This window comes from Ranitomeya variabilis, chromosome 3 (genome assembly GCF_051348905.1).
Source record: "Ranitomeya variabilis isolate aRanVar5 chromosome 3, aRanVar5.hap1, whole genome shotgun sequence".
NCBI lineage: Eukaryota > Metazoa > Chordata > Amphibia > Anura > Dendrobatidae > Ranitomeya > Ranitomeya variabilis.
In genome coordinates, this window is record NC_135234.1 from 772,546,323 (window position 1) to 772,574,152 (window position 27,830).

At 48.2% G+C, this 27,830-nt stretch overlaps 1 protein-coding gene across 5 annotated transcripts in view; it reads left to right on the forward strand.

Moving 5' to 3' along the window:
* SLCO2B1 (solute carrier organic anion transporter family member 2B1) overlaps positions 1–27,830 on the forward strand; it is a 218,952-nt gene that overhangs the window by 49,963 nt on the left and 141,159 nt on the right. The window lies entirely within an intron of this gene.

A 27,830-nucleotide genomic window follows, 5' to 3' on the forward strand; every position in this document is an offset into this window, starting at 1 on the left:
CACTCACAGCGCACTCACCTTCACCTCACTCACAGCACACTCACCCTCAGTCCACTCCTCACTCACCCTCAGTCCACTCCTCACTCACAGCGCACTCACCCTTACCTCACTCCTCACTCACAGCGCACTCACCCTCAGTCTACTCCTTACTCACAGTGCACTCACCCTCAGTCCACTCCTCACTCACCCTCAGTCCACTCCTCACTCACAGCGCACTCACCTTCACCTCACTCACAGCACACTCACCCTCAGTCCACTCCTCACTCACCCTCAGTCCACTCCTCACTCACAGCGCACTCACCCTTACCTCACTCCTCACTCACAGCGCACTCACCCTCAGTCCACTCCTCACTCACAGCGTACTCACCCTCAGTCCACACCTCACTCACAGCGCACTCACCCTCAGTCCACACCTCACAGCGCACTCACCCTCAGTCCACTCCTCACTCACAGCGCAATCACCCTCAGTCCACTCCTCACTCACAGCGTACTCACCCTCAGTCTACACCTCACTCACAGCGCACTCACCCTCAGCCCACACCTTACTCACCCTCAGTCCACTCCTCACTCACAGCGCAATCACCCTCAGTCCACTCCTCACTCAGTGTACTCACCCTCAGCCCACACCTCACTCACAGCATACTCACCCTCACCTCACTCACAGCGCACTCACCAACACTTCACTCACAGCGCACTCACCCTCAGTCCACACCTCACTCACACCGCACTCACCCTACACCTCACTCACAGCGCACTCACCCTCAGCCCACACCTCACTCACAGCGCACTCACCCTCAGCCCACACCTCACTCACAGCGCACTCACCCTCAGTCCACACCTCACTCACAGCGCACTCACCCTCAGTCGGGTCATTCCATATCAAGTGATCCAAATATGAATATTTTTTTTACCTTACGTCTTTAGATTTTTTTTATTTTTTGTTTTTATGAAGTACAACTTTAGTTAATTACAAATTAAAAGTTTAGAATTTTTTTCTTCATCAGTTAATTTTTTACAGATTTTTAAAGTTTTGAAAAAGCATGGATTTTGGCCTGGTATGGCTTTACATTTTTTATCATATCTCGGGCTAGAATTAAGATATAGAGGTGGGAGAGGCATCATTTTTCTCAGAACGGTACCGGCTTTCATTTGATATGTCACAAGACTATGTTTCTTTATATTTTGTTTTGGAGAAATCAAATTAAAAAATTTGATGCGCAATTCTGAAAAAAACGTATTTTTTAAAATTGTGAAAACATGCATGTGTTTTATGTGTGTCCTTGTTTATATTTGTACAGGGATTCAACTTGGGATCTATCACATTTGTATTTTTTTTAAGCCTTGAATCATCTGATTTTATGTTTGTGTGAGCTTCTTCCCTTTTTTCTTTTCAAATTACAACTTATTGCATTCAACATTTATATGTAACAATAAAGAAACACAAAAAACAAATACCAAAGTGCCAGAATAAATACATCTTAATCATCATAACTACTTGCTCAGCATTTTTAACCTGAATTCATTGAACAAGCCAAAAGATAAAACGTGATCACATCCTCAAGTGTGATTCTCTAAATAGTCTCGTCCTAATTATATGTTAAAAACAAGATTAAAAGAACCAATATTTCTACCACCTATTTATACATGGAACAATTTTTTTTCTACTATATCACTAAACATGTCATTTCTGAAGTGTTTAAGAAGAATAGTCCAGTAGTTAAATCCTCGTTCTATAAAATATGAACTAATCAAACAATTAATAGTAGGTTTTTACACTGGCCTGTTATCATCAATGTGTCCCTTCTAGAGGATGAAATGTCATCTTGTCCATAAGCGCTCACTAGCAATGGCCGTTTCCTTCTGTGTCAGTATGTGCGGCTGTCATGGTGCTCGGCTCCACCCGAGTTATATCTGATTTTTATTCACTTTTACAATGTCTGATTTTCTTGGATACACATAGGACGGCGCTGGACCAGAAGGTGCCTAAAAGTCACTTCTATGTCTTCATTTTCACAATCTTTGGAGAGTCCAGTAGCCGCCAGCGCCGATCATATTCACAGGTCACATAGCCAGTTGTGTCATCCATTGCCGATCTTGTGCCGCCTTCTACCACGTCATGGACGTCACTGTCTTTATTTCCACTACATGGGATGACAGTCCGGTATTGCTGAGTCCCTGTGATGGGTTCTGCTTCCTGTAACCGATGTTATAACAAACTCTCCTCCTCCTCTTTGTAGTCCTGGTTTGTACAATACATGAACTGGATGTTAAGAATATTTTTCTCCCTCCATTTGAGGAGTTTCCTGGGTGATAATTTGGTGTGAATACGGTCTGTGGAGGCTGGAGCTGCCGGCCGGTCATCTGCTCTGCAGTCACTGTCTACCCCTGGTCATTCTCAGCCCTAACAAAGCTTCTCCTCTGTCCTCTCCTGCTTCTAAGCTCTAACATAGTAAAATAATACAGTAATATCTAGCAATCATGGATTATTTGGTAAATATAGACCCCACACTGTTAGACCACAAGCTGAGCAGATCTGAAATCAAGATTTTTGAACTGACACTGTAATAGTTTTATTTTTTAAAATATGATCCCATCAAGATCCCATCTTATATTTTGGTACAGATGTGAATAGGAGTATAACAGGCACATATGCAGTTTTTGAAATTTTTAAATTAAACGTTTTTTTTCGGAAATGCGTTTTAAAATTTTGCGCTTGCGTTCGCATAGGTAAAATATTATCAAAGATACTCTTGTGACATATCTGGTGAAAGCCTGTACAGTTCTGAGTAGAATGGTGTTTATTTTGTTTCTCTATCTCTTTTCTAGCCCGAGTTATGGGGAGAAATGTAAAGGCAGGCAACACCGAAATTCGCACTTTTTCCGAACTTTGAAAATCAATAAAAAATAAAAAAAAAAATCTAGAATTTTTTATTTCTTCACATTTTGCATTCTCTGACACACTATTACCAAATAACAAAATCTCAAAAGAATTAAAAATATAGTGGTAAAAATCATTGGTTCACTTGACATGGAATGACCCAGTCCACTCCTCACTCACAGCGTACTCACCCTCAGTCCACACCTCCCTCACAGCGCACCCACCCTCAGCCCACACCTCACTCACAGCGCACTCACCCTCAGCCCACACCTCACTCACAGCGCACTCACCCTCAGCCCACACCTCACTCACAGCGCACTCCCCCACACCTCACTCACAGCGCACTCACCCTCGGTCCACACGTCACTCACACCGCACTCACCCTACACCTCACTCACAGCGCATTCACCCTCAGTCCACTCCTCACTTACAGCGCACTCACCCTCAGTCCACACCTCACTAACAGCGCACTCACCCTCAGTCCACTCCTCACCCACAGTGCACTCACCCTCAGTCTACTCCTTACTCACAGTGCACTCACCCTCAGTCCACTCCTCACTCACAGCGCACTCACCCTCACCTCACTCATAGCGCACTCACCCTCAGTCCACTCCTCACTCACAAGGCACTCACCCTCACCTCACTCACAGCGCACTCACCCTCAGTCCACACCTCACTCACAGCGCACTCACCCTCAGTCCACACCTCACTCACAGCGCACTCACCCTCAGTCCACTCCTCACCCACAGTGCACTCACCCTCAGTCTACTCCTTACTCACAGTGCACTCACCCTCAGTCCACTCCTCACCCTCAGTCCACTCCTCACTCACAGCGCACTCACCCTCACCTCACTCACAGCGCACTCACCCTCAGTCCACTCCTCACTCACAGCGCACTCACCCTCACCTCACTCACAGCGTACTCACCCTCAGTCCACTCCTCACTCACAGCGCACTCACCCTCAGTCCACTCCTCACTCACAGCGTACTCACCCTCAGTCCACACCTCACTCACAGTGCACTCACCCTCAGTCCACACCTCACAGCGCACTCACCCTCAGTCCACACCTCACTCACAGCACAATCACCCTCAGTCCACTCCTCACTCACAGCGCAATCACCCTCAGTCCACTCCTCACTCACAGCGTACTCACCCTCAGTCCACACCTCACTCTCAGCGCACTCACCCTCAGCCCACACCTCACTCACAGCGCACTCACCCTCAGTCCACTCCTCACTCACAGCGCAATCACCCTCAGTACATTCCTCACTCACAGCGTACTCACCCTCAGTCCACATCTCACTCACAGCGCACTCACCCTCAGCCCACACCTCACTCGCAGCGCACTCACCCTCAGTCCACTCCTCACTCACAGCGCAATCACCCTCAGTCCACTCCTCACTCACAGCGCAATCACCCTCAGCCCACTCCTCACTCACAGCGCAATCACCCTCAGTCCACTCCTCACTCACAGTGTACTCACCCTCAGCCCACACCTCACAGCGTACTCACCCTCAGCCCACACCTCACTCACAGTGCACTCACCCACACCTCACTCACAGCGCACTCACCCACACCTCACTCACAGCGCACGCACCCTCAGTCCACACCTCACACCGAACTCACCCTACACCTCACTCACAGCGCACTCACCCTCAGCCCACACCTCACTCACAGCACACTAACCCTCAGCCCACACCTCACTCACAGCACACTCACCCTCAGTCCACACCTCACTCACAGCGCACTCACCCTCAGTCCACTCCTCACTCACAGCGTACTCACCCTCAGTCCACACCTCACTCACAGCGCACTCACCCACAGTCCACGCCTTACTCACAGCGCACCCACCCTCAGCCCACACCTCACTCACAGCGCACTCACCCTCAGTCCACTCCTCACTCAGTGCACTCACCCTCACCTCACTCACAGCGTACTCACCCTCAGCCCACACCCCACTCACAGCGCACTCACCCTCAGTCCACACCTCACAGCGCATTCACCCTCAGTCCACACCTCACTCACAGCGCAATCACCCTCAGTCCACTCGTCACTCACAGTGCAATCACCCTCAGTCCACTCCTCACTGACAGCGTACTCACCCTCAGTCCACACCTCACTCACAGCGCACTCACCCTCAGCCCACACCTCACTCACAGCGCACTCACCCTCAGTCCACTCCTCACTCACAGCGTACTCACCCTCAGTCCACACCTCACTCACAGCGCACTCACCCACAGTCCACGCCTCACAGCGCACCCACCCTCAGCCCACACCTCACTCACAGCGCACTCACCCTCAGTCCACTCCTCACTCACAGTGCACTCACCCTCACCTCACTCACAGCGTACTCACCCTCAGCCCACACCCCACTCACAGCGCACTCACCCTCAGTCCACACCTCACAGCGCACTCACCCTCAGTCCACACCTCACTCACAGCGCAATCACCCTCAGTCCACTCATCACTCACAGTGCAATCACCCTCAGTCCACTCCTCACTCACAGCGTACTCACCCTCAGTCCACACCTCACTCACAGCGCACTCACCCACAGTCCACACCTCACTCACAGCGCACTCACTCTCAGTCCACACCTCAATCACAGCACACTCACCCTCAGCCCACACGTCACTCACAGCGTACTCACCCTGAATCCACACCTAACTCACAGCGCACTCAACCTCAGTCCACTCCTCACTCACAGTGCACTCACCCTCACCTCACTCACAGTGCACTCACCCTCAATTCACTCCTCACTCACAGCGTACTCACCCTTAGTCCAATCCTCACTCACAGTGTACTCACCCTCAGCCCTCACCTCACTCACAGCGTACTCACCCTCAGGCTACTCCTCACTTACAGCGCACTCGCCCTTTTTATGAATTTTCTCCTTTTCATGCTCCACCTGCATCTGTTATAAAATCAGTTATGTAATGGAAGATGTGTGACATCCCGGGTATGCAGGAGACCGGGAATTACTAGTTTTACCAGGTCATATAGAGATTTCAAATGTGCGCAGTGATGCCCCCACCGTTCACGTGAGAATTACTAGATATAACTTTTGTGTTCTCGCACGCTACCCTTGTATAACACAAAACTTTTTGTGCAATATGTATTCTCTGTACCCTAAGAGCTGCTGACTTATGACATTAGAAACCGAACTCCAGAGCTGCACTCACTATTCTGCTGGTGCAGTCACTGTGTACATACATTACATTACTGATCCTAAGTTACATCCTGTATCTCTTTTTTTATTATAAAAGTACAAAACAAAACTTACAGGCAAAGCTTACAGATAGTGTTGAGCGATACCGTCCGATACTTGAAAGTATCGGTATCGGATAGTATCGGCCGATACCCGAAAAGTATCGGATATCGCCGATACCGATACCTGATACCAATACAAGTCAATGGGACACCAAGTATCAGAAGGTATCCTGTATGGTTCCCAGGGTCTGAAGGAGAGGAAACTCTCCTTCAGGCCCTGGGATCCATATTAATGTGTAAAATAAAGAATAAAAATAAAAAATATTGATATACTCACCTCTCCGACGCAGCCTGGACCTTACCGATGTAACCGGCAGCCTCCGTTCCTAAGAATGAGCGCTTGAAAGACCTTAGATGACGTCGCGGCTTGTGATTGGTCGCGTGGCGGTCACGTGACCGCTCACGCGACCAATCACAGGCCGCGACGTCATCTAAGGTCTTTCAAGCGCTCATTCTTAGGAACGGAAGCTGCCGGTTACATCGGTAAGGTCCAAGCTGCGTCGGAGAGGTGAGTATATCAATATTTTTTATTTTTATTCTTTATTTTACACATTAATATCGATCCCGATACCGATTCCCGATATCACAAAAGTATCGGATCTCGGTATCGGAATTCCGATACAGCAAATATCGGCCGATACCCGATACTTGCGGTATCGGAATGCTCAACACTACTTACAGACAAACTCAATAACAAAACAAATTATTCACAATCCCCAAAAGTCCAATGTCCAACAGATTTATACAAACAAAATGTTTCTCTATTTCATTAATACCCCCAGCAAGGGAAGAGACCTTAACATATATCCTTTTTTTTCCCTTCCTTTGTTCCTTTTTCCCCTCATACACACATACCCATGCATTTATCCCTAGAAAAATAAACAAAAGTCGGCCATCTGCCCTAAACAAAGTAAATAGGCCTCCTGGCCGAAACGTAATCATATATTTTTATATATTTTTTTATTTTATATATTTTTTTTATTTTTTTTATTTTATGTATTTTTTTTATTTTTTTATTTTTTCCTCCTAAACTAAACCACCACCATTCCCCAAAGGTCCCACGAAAGTTTGTGGCCTATAACACCAGGTCCCACGAGAGTTTGTGGCCTATCACACCAGGTCCCACGAAAGTTTGTGGCTTTTCCTACACAGCAAGGTCCATAAAAGTTTATGGCCTTTTTTTTTCCCCTGGCATCCCGCCAAACGTCCATTCTCCAAAACCCATCCCCCCACCCCCCAAGAAACCCCCCACCCCACCTAAACTAAATCCCCCCTAAACGCATCATAGTACACATGTAACACATATATATATATATATATATATATATATATATATATATATATATATATATATATATATATATATATATATATATATATATATATATATATATAAAAATAACCTTATAATAACATATATCAATTCAACATAATAATAACCAGTACACACCATAATCATGACCAAAGAACAGGCGCAAGTTCAATGCTTGCAAGCCCTATACCCGGGTTACCAATTACAAAACAAAAATCTGTGAGTGAGGGTTACAGCCCACCACCAGGAACTGGAGACCATAGAGGCTCTCACCCTAATCTACCGCACATCACCCTGACCCTCCCTAACAACACAAAAGAGAAAATCCTGTCCCTATAGCCCTACCAATCTCTCCCTACCTGCCCCTACCTGTCCCTCACTGACCCTCACTACCAACCTAATACTAACTACCTGTCCCTAAAGACTGTCCCTATCTGTCCCTCCCTGTCCCTACACATCTATCTGACCCTACAAAATAAAGACAAAAAGATAAATAAGACTAACTCAACCCTATCACAGGCACACAGAACCTAACTCTCCCTAGGGCACATTAAAGGAGAAACCCCTCCAAAGAAGAGAGGCCCTCCCTGCACCCAGCCTCTCAAACTCCAGCAAGCGCACTTTTGCCAGGTCACCCAGGATGTTCCTAATCACCTCTTCCCTGGGGAGGACTTTCCGCTGAGTAGACACTAGACACCGTGCATTCCACGTGTGGAACCTAGTAACTAAACTAAGAAAACAGTGCCCCAATCTCGGCCACCAAGGGACCTGAATGCCCCATAGGCCCACTCCGCATAGGAAAGACCTGCCAGCCTGGGCCAGCCAATGGAAGCACCCACCCTGCTGTAGACCTCTGTATTAAAGGGACACCGAAGCAGGAAATGCTCCATGCTTTCAAGCATACCGCCACACTCCTCGCGGGGACAATCCCGGTCATCAGAGCATCTGCACTTCAGGTTGTCCCTCACATACAGCTTCCCATGGAAGCAGCGCCAAGCCAAGTCCCAAAACTTCAAGGGGATCCGCTTAGAGTTTAATAACCCGAGCCCCACCTCCAGATCCCGGATTGGGCAATCCCTGAGCGACAGGGGCTTCTGAAAGTGGGTCAACAGGACCCTATTGTCAAGAAACTTTCTCAACATGGTCCTGATCTCCCACACTCCCAGACCCCACCGACGGATCACCTTCAGAACCGGGGTAGCATAAGCCGGAAGATGCCCATGAGGTGTACGAAGGTCCTTTACCTGCCCTCCTGCCTCCCATTCCTGGAAGAAAGGCCGAAAGCACCCCCTACAGGAGAATACCCACAGAGGAGCCCTCTCTAACCAGAGGTTGGCGATGTTTGCCTTAAGAAAGGTGTTTACTAGAAACACCACTGGGTTGACCATACCCAACCCTCCTAGTCTCCTCGTGTGGTACGTGACCTCCCTCTTGATTAGGTTCAGCCTATTTCCCCATAATAATTGGAAAAACAGGCTGTAGACCCGTGTCCAAAGAGGCTCTGGCAAGATGCAGACGCTGCCCAAATATATTAGCAAAGGAAGCAAATAGCCCGTGGCAAGACTAACCCTTTCCCTTAGGGTCAAGGACCAACCCTTCCACTGATCCACCTTCTGGGCGGCAATCTTAAGTCTGCCCTCCCAGTTTTGCTGGGAATAGTCCCCCGGGCCGAAACTGATGCCTAATATTTTTGCTGTGGCCTGAGGCCCTGGAAGAGTGTCCAGGAGATCAAAACTTGGATCTCCCCCTCCCAGCCAGAGACTATCACACTTGTCCCGGTTGATCATGGACCCGGATGCCACCGAGTAGCATTCAACCTCAGACATCACCCAATCTGCCTCCTCTCTCGAGGATACATAAAGGGAAACATCGTCAGCATACGCCACTACCCTCAAGGCGGCCTCTGGCTCCGCCTGGTCCATCCTGACTCCCACCAACGGTCCACGCTCCACCCTCCTTAAAAGGGGGTCGATCGCAAACACGTATAACAGTGGGCTCAGAGGACAGCCCTGGCGGACACCAGACCTCACCTCAAAAGGGTGTCCGACCCAACCGTTCACGAGCGGAAAAGTCTCTGCCCCATGGTATAAAACTCTCAACCAATCAACAAACCTCCCAGGCAGACCATACCTCAGAAGGACGGACCAGAGGTACTCATGGTTAACCCAGTCAAAGGCCTTCGCCTGGTCTAAGGACAGCAAGTACCCCTTCCAGTGACCTGCCCTGCCCTGCTCCACTGCCTCCCGGACACCGAGCACAGCACTAAATGTACTGCGGCCTGGAACAGAGCAGTGCTGGGCCCCCGAAAGGAGCCGGGGCGCAAACTGCACCAACCGATTAAAAAGCACCTTTGCCAGAACCTTTCGGTCCGTATTGAGAAGCGCTATGGGACGCCAATTCTCAATACGGGACGAGTCTTTACCCTTTGACAGGATAATCAGGGCTGACTTCCTCATTGAACTGGGCAGAATGTCCGAGGAGAGGCACTCATTAAACACCTCAGTCAAGAGGGGGACCAAAGAGTCCCTAAAAGTCTTGTAGAACTCGGATGTTAAGCCACCCGGCCCGGGTGACTTTTTGGGCCGGAGCCCATCAATCGCCCGTCTCACTTCCTCTTCCCTGATTGCTTCTGCCAAAACATGAAGAGAGGGGTCATCCCCTGGCTCAGGGATGGTTTCAGTCAGGAAAGCCGACATCTCATCCCGATCAGGATCCCTCCTCCCCAAGAGGTGCAAGTAGAAGGATCTGACCACCTCCAGGATCCCTGATTTGGATCTGTTCAGGGACCCCGTACTGTCAATCAGTCCTTTCACCATCTTACAATTCACTGACAACCTGCAGTTTCTGTAAGGGTCGGGCGAGCGGTACCTCCCGAAATCCCTCTCAAAAACCAAGGATGTGTGCCTATCATACTGGCACCTCTTGAGCAAGGTCTTCACCCTGGAGATTTCCTCTCGGTCCCCTCCAGTCGAGACGAGCTGCTCGAGTTTCCTCCCCAGCTCCCGATACAGGCGGTACCTGTTCAGGCCCCTGAGGCTCGAGAGCTGACGGAAGAACCTTGCGACCCTTCTTTTGAAGATCTCCCACCACTCAGACTTACTGCTACAAAGACCCAAGAGAGGTACCTGGCTCTGAAGAAATTCCTCAAAGGACTGTCTTACTTCCGCCTCTTCCAGAAGGGACGAATTCAGCTTCCATAGGCCTCTCCCCATCCGGGGGGTCTCTGTAACATTCAAAGTAAAGAAAATGAAACAGTGATCAGAGAACTCCACCTCAACAGCGGACACTGCAGAAGAGACGGCTTTCTCCTTTAAAAAAAACCTATCCTAGACCTACTGCTTACCCTAAAAAAGGTGAAACCCCCGTGACCTGGGGTGTGCCGGATGTGGACATCCACCAGGCGAGCTTCGCTTACTATGCTATTCAAGGCTACGCTTTTGGAGCGCCCACACAGCCGCAGGGCCGAGGGGTACCCGGTACCGGGCCTCTCTGTCTCGGTTCTGGGGTTGTCACGGTGGCTAGACCCGGCCCGTGACCCTGCTGAGGGGCGTCCAATGAAGGTGGAGAGTGCGACGATATTGTGGTGCGGTGCAGGTCGCGGTGAATAACGAGGACACCAGGTTGCAGTCTCTTTACCTCTTTACTGAAGGCTTCAGGATCCCCAGTCCGAAATACTGTTAACCGGGCTACCTGAGTCCGGCCGGTCCGATGGCACCTCCAGAGTTCCCTTTGCAGGTGGAAATCTGTGCCTACCTTCTAGCGCTTGTGTGTTGTGGTCCTCCCCTGCTGTGCTTACGGGATAGTCCCCACAACTGTTGTGTCTGTTTCTGAAGTTCTCTCACAACTCGATTATGATGTTCTTCTTCGTCCCCCCAGATGATATGGCTAGGACGCACCCGTATGACGGGTAGGCTCGGAGCTCTTCTGGGACCCTAGTGTCGCCCCTCTCCAAATGTTGCCCCCTATGTCTTCTTAGGGGATTTGAGTGAGACAGCCCGCCTATAACTGACTGTCCTGCCGTAGGTTTGAAGTAAGGCCTGGAGCTCAATACTTCCTCGGCGTTTCTGGCCACCGGCTACGCGCCTCAGTAGGACGTTGCCTCGTCTTACAGCACGACTCCTACTGGTGTTTCTCTTTGTTGCGTTGATCTCGTTTCTCACTCAGCACAATAAACCTCGCTTCTTTTCCTTTCTTTGGGTACCGCCGCGATGAAGTGCAGGCGCGATCCCGTAACGTTCTTTCTGTTCACTAGGCCTCTGTCAGGATCCCACCCCTGACAGGGACCCCCCTGAATCTTCCCCTGCAACACCCTCTGCCACAGGATGTTGCCTGGTTCCAACCCAGTCAGCTTCTAACTAACTTCCTACCTAACCCCCAGTTTTACCAGATTGTGAGGAGTGGCCTAATACATAGCACCCTTAGCTCCCCCTGGAGGCCAGACTGTGAAGTGTATTGGTGTCTGTGATACCTGGTCAGGTGAACTCCTTCAGTGCCATCAGACGTACCATAGCCCCCCTTAGCGGCGGAGCATCAGTACTGCAACGACCAGGACTCTGGGACGCTGCACTCCACCCCGGTTAAACCCAGTACTCCTGGACTGGGAAGAAAACAACAATACATGTCAGCAAAAAGACATACAATTTTGAAATGCAATAACAAGTAAACTTGAACAGAGCTTCCCTTTATGGGAGGTGAGGACACTTGAATGTTACAAACATGGTTAAATATTTTAAATAACATACTATAAATAACTTTTCTTACCCAACCGGGTATTCTACTTAGTGCAATTTCTGAACAATAATTTAACGTTGCCTTTAAGGACGTACACACTGAATCCACTAAAGACCTTCTTATAAAACACTATAAGGCTAATCAACTTTTCTTCATTTTCCACCTTTACATCTGCAGGACCGCCTGTCTATCTGCCCCAGGCCTACTGCCTCTCGTTCTCTTGCAGGACCGCCCCTTTCTGCCCGGGCCTACTGCATTTCTGCTACTATACACAGTATAGAACTTATCAACCTTCTCTCAGTTCAAGATCACTGAGCCATCTCTGTATGGCTCCTAGGAGGACTCACCGACTAACCCCGTACAGGTTCACTTCCTGTCCTCGTTCTTTAACACATTATTAAACATTTCTTACAATTAACTAGCTAACTACATATAACTTTTACATGTAAGCATTATTCGACTTTAAGTGCTATTGGTGAACGTCCCCTTTAGGAAGGGACCAAGGCTCTCGGAGGTAGTGCAACTTCTCAAGCTGCAAGTTCGTGTACAGCAAGGACTCCGGTGCTGTTTCCAAGAACAGTTTCTTCGCAGAGAGTCCTTTTCTTTGTAAAACCAGTAGAGGGCACCTTTAAGAAGGTGCAAACTATTTACAATAAGTTTGTAATCATGCAGTGTTCATGATCCAGCAGTTCTTTTCAACAATGATGAACAAGAAACAAAAACAAAAGCAAAAAGGCAAAATAGGGATCCCGGGTAAACTAAGGGATCCCTTTAAGAGTTAACCCTAGTCGGGTTGTAGCAGCAAGAAAACACATAGTAAGACAGACAGTTAACTATATACAAATGATGAAGCATTCTTGCTTACTCAGTTTCTGGCTGGGCAGGAGGCGGTCTCCTTCCGGGCCTCACCGGACAAACGGGTCGTGATGGTGTAGCAAGGACCGGTCCCAGCAATGATAGGATCCCTCGTTGGGACACCCTCCTCACTCGTGGGTGAGCACGACCTGTAGCTATGCGGTGGGCCTGAATTCCCTGGGGTTCCGCGGGGGCAGGTTCCGGCGCCTTCCTTGCAGGAGGCTCGTCCTCCGACGTTCCAGCAGCGGCCTGGAGTGCGACGCACTGCTGGACGCCCCGAGCTATCCAGCCAACCTCTCTCCTCCACCGGGTGTAAGTCACCGCGTCTCCAGGCTCCAGGTCGGGACCGTACCTGTCATGGATCCCAATGGCTGGGGATCGCACTGGACAAGCAAAATAACATAAATAACGGACGAGCTCTAGGGTGATGGAACCTGGGCTGACCGCTGCCCTACTCCTGACAAACACAACTAGAAATAGCCAGGGAGCGTGCCTACGTTGATTCTAGACGCCACGCGCCAGCCTAAGAGCTAACTAGCACTGCAGAGGAAATAAAGACCTAGCTTGCCTCCAGAGGAATGAACCCCAAAAGGTATAGTTGCCCCCCACATGTATTGACGGTGAAATGAGAGGAAGGCACGCACATAGAGATGAAAATAGATTTAGCAAAATGAGGCCCGCTATAACTAGAAAGCAGAATGATACAAAAGGGGTCTGAGCGGTCAGCAAAAAACCCTAATCAAAAACCATCCTGAGATTACAAGAACCCATGTGCCAACTCATGGCACATGGGGAGAACCTCAGCCCACTAGAGCTACCAGCTAGCATAGAGTCATAATTAGCAAGCTGGACAAAAAACCAAACAACTAAAAAACAGAACTTAGCTTATCCTGAGAGATCTGGGAGCAGGTAGTCAGGAACCAAACTGAGCACATCTGAGTACATTGATAGCCGGCAAGGGAATGACAGAAAAGCCAGGTTAAATAGGAAACACCCAGCCTCTGATGGACAGGTGGAAAGCAGAGACCGCAACCCACCAAAGTCACCCAGTACCAGCCGTAACCACCAGAGGGAGCCCAAAAACAGAATCCACAACAGTACCCCCCCCTTGAGGAGGGGTCACCGAACTCTCACGAGAACCCCCAGGGCGATCAGGATGAGCTCTATGGAAGGCGCGGACCAAATCAGTCGCATGAACATCAGAGGCGACCACCCAGGAATTATCCTCCTGACCATAACCCTTCCACTTAACCAAATACTGGAGTTTACGTCTGGAAACACGAGAATCCAAGATCTTCTCAACAACATACTCCAATTCTCCCTCCACCAGCACCGGAGCAGGAGGCTCAACCGAAGGAACAACGGGCACCTCATACCTCCGCAATAACGACCGATGGAACACATTATGAATAGCAAACGATGCTGGGAGATCCAAACGAAAAGATACAGGGTTAAGAATCTCCAAGATCTTATAAGGACCGATGAACCGAGGCTTGAACTTAGGAGAAGAGACCTTCATAGGGACAAAACGAGAAGACAACCACACCAAGTCCCCAACAAGAAGTCGGGGACCCACGTGGCGACGGCGATTAGCAAACTGCTGAGTCTTCTCCTGAGACAACTTCAAATTGTCCACCACCTGATTCCAAATCTGATGTAGCCTGTCCACCACCACGTCCACTCCAGGACAATCCGAAGGCTCCACCTGACCAGAGGAAAAACGAGGATGAAACCCCGAATTACAAAAGAAAGGAGAGACCAAAGTAGCAGAACTAGCCCGATTATTAAGGGCAAATTCGGCCAGTGGCAAAAAGGCAACCCAGTCATCTTGATCAGCAGAAACAAAACACCTTAAATAAGTTTCCAAGGTCTGATTAGTTCGCTCCGTCTGGCCATTCGTCTGAGGATGGAATGCAGACGAGAAAGACAAATCAATGCCCATCTTGGCACAAAACGTCCGCCAAAATCTAGACACAAACTGGGATCCCCTGTCAGAAACGATATTCTCCGGAATCCCATGCAAACGAACCACGTTCTGAAAAAATAAAGGGACCAACTCAGAAGAGGAAGGCAACTTAGGCAAGGGTACCAAATGAACCATCTTAGAAAAGCGGTCTCACACAACCCAGATAACGGACATTTTCTGTGAGACAGGGAGATCTGAAATAAAATCCATGGAAATGTGCGTCCAAGGCCTCTTCGGGATAGGCAAGGATAACAACAACCCACTGGCCCGAGAACAGCAAGGCTTAGCCCGAGCACACACTTCACAAGACTGCACAAAGGTGCGCACATCCCTTGACAAGGAAGGCCACCAAAAAGACCTGGCCACCAAGTCTCTAGTACCAAATATTCCAGGATGACCAGCCAACACAGAAGAATGGACCTCGGAGATGACTCTACTGGTCCAATCATCCGGAACAAACAGTCTTTCTGGTGGACAACGATCAGGTTTATCCGCCTGAAACACCTGCAATGCACGTCGCAAGTCTGGGGAGACGGCGGACAATATTACTACATCCCTAAGGATACCAGTAGGCCCAGAGTCTCCAGGAGAGTCAGGCACAAAACTCCTGGAAAGAGCATCTGCCTTCACATTCTTTGAACCTGGCAGGTATGAAACCACAAAATTGAAACGAGAAAAAAACAACGACCAACGAGCCTGTCTAGGATTCAGACGCCTGGCAGACTCAAGGTAAATCAGATTTTTGTGATCAGTCAAGACCACCACACGATGTCTAGCACCCTCAAGCCAATGACGCCACTCCTCAAATGCCCACTTCATGGCCAAAAGCTCCCGATTACCCACATCATAATTGCGCTCGGCTGGCGAGAATTTTCTAGAAAAGAACGCACATGGCTTCATCACCGAGCCATTGGAACTTCTCTGTGACAAAACCGCCCCCGCTCCAATCTCGGAAGCATCAACCTCAACCTGAAAAGGAAGTGAAACATCTGGTTGACATAACACAGGAGCAGAAGAAAACCGGCGCTTAAGTCCCTGAAAGGCCTCCACAGCCGTAGGAGACCAATTAGCAACATCAGCACCCTTTTTAGTCAAATCAGTCAAAGGTTTAACAACACTGGAAAAATTAGTAATGAACCGACGATAAAAATTAGCAAAACCCAAGAACTTCTGAAGACTCTTAACAGATGTAGGTTGTGTCCAGTCACAAATCGCCTGAACCTTGACGGGATCCATCTCAATAGTAGAAGGAGAAAAAATGTACCCCAAAAAAGAAATTTTCTGGACTCCGAAGAGACATTTTGAGCCCTTCACAAACAGAGAATTGGCCCGCAGGACTTGAAACACCTTCCTGACCTGTAGAACATGAGACTCCCAGTCATCAGAAAACACCAAAATATCATCCAAATACACAATCATAAACTTATCCAGATATTCACGGAAAATATTGTGCATAAAGGACTGAAAGACTGAAGGAGCATTAGAAAGTCCAAAAGGCATTACCAAATACTCAAAATGGCCCTCAGGCGTATTAAATGCGGTTTTCCACTCATCACCCTGTTTTATCCGCACAAGATTATACGCACCGCGAAGATCTATCTTAGTGAACCACCTAGCCCCCTTAATGCGAGCAAACAAATCAGTCAATAATGGCAATGGATACTGATATTTGACTGTAATCTTATTCAGAAGGCGATAATCTATACAAGGCCTCAGGGAACCATCTTTTTTTGCCACGAAAAAAAAACCCGCTCCCAGAGGGGACGAAGATGGACGAATATGTCCCTTTTCCAAGGACTCCTTAATATAATTCCGCATAGCAGTATGCTCTGGCACTGACAGATTAAATAAACGACCCTTAGGGAACTTACTGCCAGGAATTAATTCTATAGCACAGTCCAGGGCCGGACTGGGACTAAAATTCAGCCCTGGCATTTGAAGTTACACAGGCCCACTTGTCACATGGTGACTGTATAATATCTTTGTACACTTGTAGGCAGGGCCGGTTTTAGGCAAAGTGGGGCCCTAGGCAAAGTTTAAAATGGGGCCCCAAAAGCTAACATATTCCACATCACACAGAAGCCTTTCTGTTGTATTTACGTGCGCTGAGTTCAGGCCGCTAAATGAGTTTGATCGACAATACGGAAGTTGTTCAACGCTTGTTTCCCGGCCTCTTTCCACCAGCTGAGGAATAATGATGGGACAGAACGATCACTAATAGATCACTAACAGATCACCATACAGTATCATGTTTTCAGCAGCACATCTACAGTTTACACTGGCAATGTGCTGCTGACAACAAGGCTTTTTGTTCCAGCAAAAACAATCTGAATATGCAGCATTTTACTTGTTTAGTAAAATACACCCCATAGTCCTCCATATATTATAATGTGCTCCATAGTCCTCCATATAGTATAATACACTCCCTATAGTCCTCCATATATTAAAATACACTGCTCAGTCCTCAACATAGTATAATACACTCCTCATAGTCCTCCATATAGCATAATACACTCCTCATAGTGCTCCATATAGTATAATGCACCGCCACAGTCATCCATGTAGTACAATTCACTTCCCATAGTATAATGCACCCCATAGTTCTTCATATAGTATAACGTATTCCCCATAGTCCTCGATACAGTATCATGCAGCCCACATATAGTATAATGCAGCCACCCCAGAGTATAATACACCAACCACAGAGTATAATGCAGCCACCCCAGAGTATAATGCAGCCACCCCAGAGTATGTAACCCCCATAGAATATAATACAGCCCACCTCCCCTTAATATATAATGTAGCCCCCCATAGAATATAATGCAGCCCCCCATAGTATAGAATATAATATACTCCCCATAGTATATAGCAAAGCCCGCATATTATATAGCACAAACCGCATAGTATACAGCACAGCCTGCATACTATAGCACAGCCCGTGTAGTAGATAACACAGCCCACAGAGCAGTATTCAGCACAGACCACACAGTAGTATACAGCACAGCCCACGTAGAAGTATACAGCACAGTCCACACAGTAGTATACAGCACAGCCCACAGAGTAATATATACAGCACAGCCCACAAAGTAATATATACAGCACAGCCCACAAAGTAATATATACAGCACAGCCCACAAAGTAATATATACAGCACAGCCCACAGAGTAATATATACAGCACAGCCCACAGAGTAATATATACAGCACAGCCCACAGAGTACTATATACAGCACAGCCCACAGAGAACTATATACAGCACAGCCCACAGAGAACTATATACAGCACAGCCCACAGAGAAGTATATACAGCACAGCCCACAGAGAAGTATATACAGCACAGCCCACAGAGAAGTATATACAGCACAGCCCAGAGTACTATATACAGCACAGCCCAGAGTACTATATAAAGCACAGCCCACAGTGTACTACATACAGCACAGCCCACAGAGTACTATATACAGCACAGCCCACAGAGTACTATATACAGCACAGCCCACAGAGTACTATATACAGCACAGCCCACAGAGTACTATATACAGCACAGCCCACAGAGTACTATATACAGCACAGCCCACAGAGCAATATATACAGCACAGCCCACAGAGTACTATATACAGCACAGCCCACAGAGTACTATATATAGCACAGCCCACAGAGTACTATATACAGCACAGCCCAGAGAGTACTACATACAGCACAGCCCACAGTGTACTACATATAGCACATAGCACACAGTAGTATACAGCACAGAACACAGCCCATAGAGAACTATATACAGCCCACAGCAGTATACAGCACAGAGCACAGCCCACAGAGAACTATATACAGCCCACAGCAGTATACAGCACAGAGCACAGCCCACAGAGAACTATATACAGCCCACAGCAGTATACAGCACAGAGCACAGCCCACAGAGAACTATATACAGCCCACAGTAGTATACAGCACAGAGCACAGCCCACAGAGAACTATATACAGCCCACAGCGGTATACAGCACAGAGCACAGCCCACAGAGAACTATATACAGCCCACAGCAGTATACAGCACAGAGCACAGCCCACAGAGAACTATATACAGCCCACAGTGGTATACAGCACAGAGCACAGCCCAGAGAACTATATACAGCCCACAGTGGTATACAGCACAGAGCACAGCCCACAGAGAACTATATACAGCCCACAGTGGTATACAGCACAGAGCACAGCCCACAGAGAACTATATACAGCCCACAGTGGTATACAGCACAGAGCACAGCCCACAGAGAACTATATACAGCCCACAGTGGTATACAGCACAGAGCACAGCCCACAGAGAACTATATACAGCCCACAGTGGTATACAGCACAGAGCACAGCCCACAGAGAACTATATACAGCCCACAGTAGTATACAGCACAGAGCACAGCCCACAGAGAACTATATACAGCCCACAGTAGTATACAGCACAGAGCACAGCCCACAGAGAACTATATACAGCCCACAGTAGTATACAGCACAGAGCACAGCCCACAGAGAACTATATACAGCACACAGTGGTATACAGCACAGAGCACAGCCCACAGAGAACTATATACAGCCCACAGTGGTATACAGCACAGAGCACAGCCCACAGAGAACTATATATAGCACAGTAGTATACAGCACAGAGCACAGCCCACAGAGAACTATATACAGCCCACAGTAGTATACAGCACAGAGCACAGCCCACAGAGAACTATATACAGCCCACAGTAGTATACAGCACAGAGCACAGCCACAGAGTACTATATATAGCACAGTAGTATACAGCACAGAGCACAGCCCACAGAGAACTATATACAGCCCACAGTGGTATACAGCACAGAGCACAGCCCACAGAGTACTATATATAGCACAGTAGTATACAGCACAGAGCACAGCCACAGAGTACTATATATAGCACAGTAGTATACAGCACAGAGCACAGCCACAGAGTACTATATATAGCACAGTAGTATACAGCACAGAGCACAGCCACAGAGTACTATATATAGCACAGTAGTATACAGCACAGAGCACAGCCCACAGAGAACTATATACAGCCCACAGTGGTATACAGCACAGAGCACAGACCACAGAGAACTATATATAGCACAGTAGTATACAGCACAGAGCACAGCCACAGAGTACTATATATAGCACAGCAGTATACAGCACAGAGCACAGCCCACAGAGAACTATATACAGCCCACAGCAGTATACAGCACAGAGCACAGCCCACAGAGAACTATATACAGCCCACAGTAGTATACAGCACAGAGCACAGCCCACAGAGAACTATATACAGCCCACAGTAGTATACAGCACAGAGCACAGCCCACAGAGAACTATATACAGCCCACAGTAGTATACAGCACAGAGCACAGCCAGAGTACTATATATAGCACAGTAGTATACAGCACAGAGCACAGCCCACAGAGAACTATATACAGCCCACAGTAGTATACAGCACAGAGCACAGCCCACAGAGAACTATATACAGCCCACAGTGGTATACAGCACAGAGCACAGCCCACAGAGAACTATATACAGCCCACAGTAGTATACAGCACAGAGCACAGCCCACAGAGAACTATATACAGCCCACAGTAGTATACAGCACAGAGCACAGCCACAGAGTACTATATATAGCACAGTAGTATACAGCACAGAGCACAGCCCACAGAGAACTATATACAGCCCACAGTGGTATACAGCACAGAGCACAGCCCACAGAGAACTATATATAGCACAGTAGTATACAGCACAGAGCACAGCCCACAGAGAACTATATACAGCCCACAGTAGTATACAGCACAGAGCACAGCCCACAGAGAACTATATACAGCCCACAGTAGTATACAGCACAGAGCACAGCCACAGAGTACTATATATAGCACAGTAGTATACAGCACAGAGCACAGCCCACAGAGAACTATATACAGCCCACAGTGGTATACAGCACAGAGCACAGCCCACAGAGTACTATATATAGCACAGTAGTATACAGCACAGAGCACAGCCACAGAGTACTATATATAGCACAGTAGTATACAGCACAGAGCACAGCCACAGAGTACTATATATAGCACAGTAGTATACAGCACAGAGCACAGCCACAGAGTACTATATATAGCACAGTAGTATACAGCACAGAGCACAGCCCACAGAGAACTATATACAGCCCACAGTGGTATACAGCACAGAGCACAGACCACAGAGAACTATATATAGCACAGTAGTATACAGCACAGAGCACAGCCACAGAGTACTATATATAGCACAGCAGTATACAGCACAGAGCACAGCCCACAGAGAACTATATACAGCCCACAGCAGTATACAGCACAGAGCACAGCCCACAGAGAGCTATATACAGCCCACAGCAGTATACAGCACAGAGCACAGCCCACAGAGAACTATATACAGCCCACAGCAGTATACAGCACAGAGCACAGCCCACAGAGAACTATATACAGCCCACATCTCTTCTCTTCCTCCCCTCACCTCCTCCGAGAATGGCCCCACAGTCCAGAAAAAAAAAAAACTCTCCTCACCTCTCCTCTTGCCAGCGTTGCTTCCGCCTTCCTGCTCCTGTCTCTGTCTCAGCAGCGTGCAGTCTGCCCGGGACACAGCAGGTGCGCGATGATATGACGTCATCGCGCACCCGCAGTGTCAGAGGCAGAGCGGGGAATGATGGGAGAGGAGCGTCTGTAGACGCTCTCCTCCATCATTGAATATATATTCGCCGGTACAGTTGAATGCGACGGCGGGGGCGGGGGGAGGCGGATCGAGCGGCCCACTACTGGCACCGGCCCTTCTGGCATTTGCCAGAAGTGCCCGATGGCCAGTCCGGCCCTGGCACAGTCACAATCCCTATGAGGAGGGAGCGAATTGAGCTTAGGCTCCTCAAAAACATCCCGATAGTCAGACAAAAACGCAGGGACCTCAGAAGGAGTAGATGAAGCGATTGAAATCAGAGGTGCATCATCATGAACCCCCTGACATCCCCAGCTTAACACAGACATTGTTTTCCAATCCAGGACTGGATTATGAGTTTGTAACCATGGCAGACCAAGCACTAGTACATCATGTAAATTATACAGTACAAGGAAGCGAATCACCTCCTGATGAACGGGAGTCATGCGCATGGTCACTTGTGTCCAGTACTGCGGTTTATTCATAGCCAATGGTGTAGAGTCAATTCCCTTCAAAGGAATAGGAACTTCCAGAGGCTCCAGACTAAAACCGCAGCGTTTGGCAAATGACCAATCCATAAGACTCAGGGCAGCGCCTGAATCCACATAGGCATCGACGGAAATGGAAGACCGTGAACAAATCAGAGTTACAGACAAAATGAACTTAGACTGCAGAGTACTAATGGCAAAAGATTTATCAACCTTTTTTGTGCGTTTAGAGCATGCTGATATAACATGAGCTGAATCACCACAATAAAAACACAATCCATTTTTCCACCTATAATTTTGCCGTTCACTTCTGGACTGAATTCTATCACATTGCATAGTTTCAGGTGCCTGTTCAGAAGACACCGCCAACTGGTGCACAGGTTTGCGCTCCCGTAAACGCCGATCAATCTGAATGGCCATAGTCATAGACTCATTCAGACCTGTAGGCGCAGGGAACCCCACCATAATATCCTTAATGGCCTCAGAAAGACCATCTCTGAAGTTTGCAGCCAGGGCGCACTCATTCCACTGAGTAAGCACCGACCATTTCCGAAATTTTTGACAATATACTTCCGCTTCATCATGCCCCTGAGAGAGGGCTAATAAAGCCTTTTCAGCCTGAATCTCCAGGTTAGGTTCCTCATAGAGCAATCCCAGTGCCAGAAAAAACGCATCCACACTGAGCAATGCAGGATCCCCTGGTGCCAATGCAAATGCCCAATTCTGAGGGTCGCCCCGCAGGAAAGATATTACAATCTTAACCTGCTGAGCAGGGTCTCCAGAGGAGCGAGATTTCAAAGAAAGAAACAATTTGCAATTGTTCCTGAAATTCAGGAAGGTAGATCTATCTCCAGAAAAAAACTCTGGAATAGGAATTCTAGGTTCAGACATGGGAGTGTGAACAACAAAATCTTGTATGTTTTGAACTTTTGCAGCAAGATTACTCAGGCTGGAAGCCAAACTCTGGACATCCATGTTAAACAGCTAAGGTCAGAGCCATTCAAGGGTTAAGAGGAGGTAAGAAGCAGCTAGACAGCAATTAGGGGCTAGGCAGCAAAACTCTGAGGGGAAAAAAAAAAAAAAAATTTTTTCCCTAAAACACTTCTTTTTCTCCTGCTTCAGCCCAAACAATTAACACTTTGTGGGCCGGCTATACTGTCATGGATCCCAATGGCTGGGGATCGCACTGGACAAGCAAAATAACATAAATAACGGACGAGCTCTAGGGTGATGGAACCTGGGCTGACCGCTGCCCTACTCCTGACAAACACAACTAGAAATAGCCAGGGAGCGTGCCTACGTTGATTCTAGACGCCACGCGCCAGCCTAAGAGCTAACTAGCACTGCAGAGGAAATAAAGACCTAGCTTGCCTCCAGAGGAATGAACCCCAAAAGGTATAGTTGCCCCCCACATGTATTGACGGTGAAATGAGAGGAAGGCACGCACATAGAGATGAAAATAGATTTAGCAAAATGAGGCCCGCTATAACTAGAAAGCAGAATGATACAAAAGGGGTCTGAGCGGTCAGCAAAAAACCCTAATCAAAAACCATCCTGAGATTACAAGAACCCATGTGCCAACTCATGGCACATGGGGAGAACCTCAGCCCACTAGAGCTACCAGCTAGCATAGAGTCATAATTAGCAAGCTGGACAAAAAACCAAACAACTAAAAAACAGAACTTAGCTTATCCTGAGAGATCTGGGAGCAGGTAGTCAGGAACCAAACTGAGCACATCTGAGTACATTGATAGCCGGCAAGGGAATGACAGAAAAGCCAGGTTAAATAGGAAACACCCAGCCTCTGATGGACAGGTGGAAAGCAGAGACCGCAACCCACCAAAGTCACCCAGTACCAGCCGTAACCACCAGAGGGAGCCCAAAAACAGAATCCACAACACGTACCTTCCCCCGCAGGGTTCCACCTCTTCCCGATCCACACGGACCTGCAGTGGCTCTCCAATTTCTTGTATAACTCCCCGTCCTTCCCGGGAGTTGAAGAACACCACCACACCCCAATGTGACGGGGGAACCTCCTCGGCTTCCGTCAGGTCGATCTGGACCGCAGGTTGGGGTCTATTCCTCCACGCCGTCATCAGGCGCCGCAGATGTTCTGCCTCCGGCAGGATCCTCAGGCCCTGCGCCTGCAGCTCGCACTCTGCCGCGGCCGGGATAGAGGGAGCAGGGGACACCAGAGTTAGGCGGACCTCCGTAGGCTGGCCCAGCCGAGCGGTTACACGAGCATCGGCCTCCCGGCGGCATGCTATCTGCCGGGCCTCGGCTGCGGCCACACACTCCTCAGACGGCGGCCAGTTGGGTCTGCTGTCATGGTTCTCAATGGCAAGAGACCGTAGTATAGCATACAAAAGGACTAGCTCTTGGAAGATGGGAACTCGAGCTGACTGTGAGCTAAACCTACCGCACAACTAACAGTGGCCGGGTAGCGTGCCTACGTTTTATCCCTAGACGCCCAGCGCCAGCCGGAGGACTGACTGACCCTAGCAGAGGAAAATACAGACCTGGCTTACCTCTAGAGAAATTTTCCCCAAAAGGCAGACAGTAGCCCCCACATATATTGTCGGTGATTTTAGAGGAAAATGACATACGAAGTATGAAGATAGGTTTAGCAAATTGAGGTCCGCTTACTAGATAGTAGGAAGACAGAAAAGGGAACTTCACAGTCGGCTGAAAACCCTTTCAAAACACCATCCTGAAATTACTTTAAGACTCTAATATCCACTCATGACACCAGAGTGGCAATTTCAGCTCACAAGAGCTTCCAGCCTCAGAAATATTCAAAAACAGAGAACTGGAACAAAAATGCAAAACAATCTTAGGACTACAAGTCCAACTTAGCTGATAGTAGTCTAGGAGCAGGAACATGCAACAGAAAGGCTTCTGGTAACATTGTTGGCCGGCATAGAAATGACTGAGGAGCAAGGCTAAATAGAAACTCCCACATCCTGATGGAAACAGGTGAACAGAGGAGATGAAGCACACAAGTTCAGTACCACCAGTAACCACCGGGGGAGCCCAGAAACCAAATTCACAACAGTACCCCCCCCTCAAGGAGGGGGCACCGAACCCTCACCAGAACCACCAGGGCGATCAGGATGAGCCCTATGAAAGGCACGGACCAAATCGGAGGCATGAACATCAGAGGCTGTCACCCAATAATTATCCTCCTGACCGTAGCCCTTCCACTTGACCAAATACTGAAGTCTCCGTCTGGAAACACGGGAGTCCAAGATCTTCTCGACAACGTACTCCAACTCACCCTCAACCAACACCGGAGCAGGAGGCTCAACGGAAGGCACAACCGGTACCTCATACCTGCGCAACAATGACCGATGGAAGACATTATGAATAGAAAAAGATGCAGGGAGGTCCAAACGAAAGGACACAGGGTTAAGAATCTCCAATATCTTGTACGGGCCGATGAACCGAGGCTTAAACTTAGGAGAAGAAACCTTCATAGGGACAAAACGAGAAGACAACCACACCAAGTCCCCAACACAAAGACGAGGACCAGCACGACGACGGCGGTTGGCAAACTGCTGAGTCTTCTCCTGGGACAACTTCAAATTGTCCACCACATGCCCCCAAATCTGATGCAACCTCTCCACCACAGCATCCACTCCAGGACAATCCGAAGACTCCACCTGACCGGAAGAGAAACGAGGATGAAACCCAGAATTACAGAAGAAAGGAGAAACCAAGGTGGCAGAACTAGCCCGGTTATTGAGGGCAAACTCCGCCAAGGGCAAAAAGGCAACCCAATCATCCTGATCCGCAGACACAAAACACCTCAAATAAGTCTCCAAGGTCTGATTAGTTCGCTCGGTCTGGCCATTAGTCTGAGGATGGAAAGCAGACGAAAAAGACAAATTAATGCCCATCCTAGCACAGAACGCTCGCCAAAATCTAGACACGAATTGGGTTCCCCTGTCAGAAACGATATTCTCCGGAATACCATGCAAGCGAACCACATTTTGAAAAAACAGAGGAACCAGCTCGGATGAGGAAGGCAATTTAGGCAAGGGGACCAAATGGACCATCTTAGAGAAACGGTCACACACCACCCAGACGACAGACATCTTCTGAGAAACAGGGAGATCAGAAATAAAATCCATGGAGATGTGAGTCCAAGGCCTCTTCGGAATAGGCAAAGATAACAACAATCCACTAGCCCGAGAACAACAAGGCTTGGCCCGAGCACAAACATCACAAGACTGCACAAAACCTCGCACATCTCGCGACAGGGAAGGCCACCAGAAGGACCTTGCCACCAAATCCCTGGTACCAAAGATTCCAGGATGACCAGCTAACGCAGAAGAATGGACCTCCGAGATGACTCTACTGGTCCAATCATCCGGAACAAACAGTCTACCAGGCGGGCAACGATCAGGTCTATCCGCCTGAAACTCCTGCAAGACCCGTCGCAAGTCTGGGGAAACAGCAGATAATATCACTCCATCCTTAAGGATACCTGTAGGTTCAGAATTACCAGGGGAATCAGGCTCAAAACTCCTAGAAAGGGCATCCGCCTTCACATTTTTAGAACCCGGTAGGTAAGAAACCACAAAATTAAACCGAGAGAAAAATAACGACCAGCGCGCCTGTCTAGGATTCAGGCGCCTGGCAGACTCAAGATAAATCAAATTCTTGTGGTCGGTCAATACCACCACCTGATGTCTAGCCCCCTCAAGCCAATGACGCCACTCCTCAAAAGCCCACTTCATAGCCAAGAGCTCCCGATTACCAATATCATAATTTCGCTCAGCGGGCGAAAATTTACGAGAAAAGAACGCGCAAGGTCTCATCACGGAGCAGTCGGAACTTTTCTGCGACAAAACCGCCCCAGCTCCGATTTCTGAAGCGTCGACCTCAACCTGAAAAGGAAGAGTAACATCAGGCTGACGCAATACAGGGGCGGAAGAAAAGCGGCGCTTAAGCTCCCGAAAGGCCTCCACAGCAGCAGGGGACCAATCAGCAACATCAGCACCCTTCTTAGTCAAATCAGTCAACGGCTTAACAACATCAGAAAAACCAGTTATAAATCGACGATAAAAATTAGCAAAGCCCAAAAACTTCTGAAGGCTCTTAAGAGAAGAGGGTTGCGTCCAATCACAAATAGCCTGAACCTTGACAGGGTCCATCTCAATGGAAGAGGGGGAAAAAATGTACCCCAAAAACGAAATCTTTTGAACCCCAAAAACACACTTAGAACCCTTTACACACAAGGAATTAGAGCGCAAAACCTGAAAAACCCTCCTGACCTGTTGGACATGAGAGTCCCAGTCATCCGAAAAAATCAAAATATCATCCAGATACACAATCATAAATTTATCCAAATATTCACGGAAAATGTCATGCATAAAAGACTGAAAGACTGAAGGGGCATTTGAAAGACCAAAAGGCATTACTAAATACTCAAAATGGCCCTCAGGCGTATTAAATGCGGTTTTCCACTCATCCCCCTGCTTAATTCGCACTAAATTATACGCCCCACGAAGATCAATCTTAGAGAACCACTTGGCCCCCTTTATTCGAGCAAACAAATCAGTAAGCAGTGGCAAAGGATACTGATATTTAACCGTGATTTTATTCAAAAGCCGATAATCAATACACGGCCTC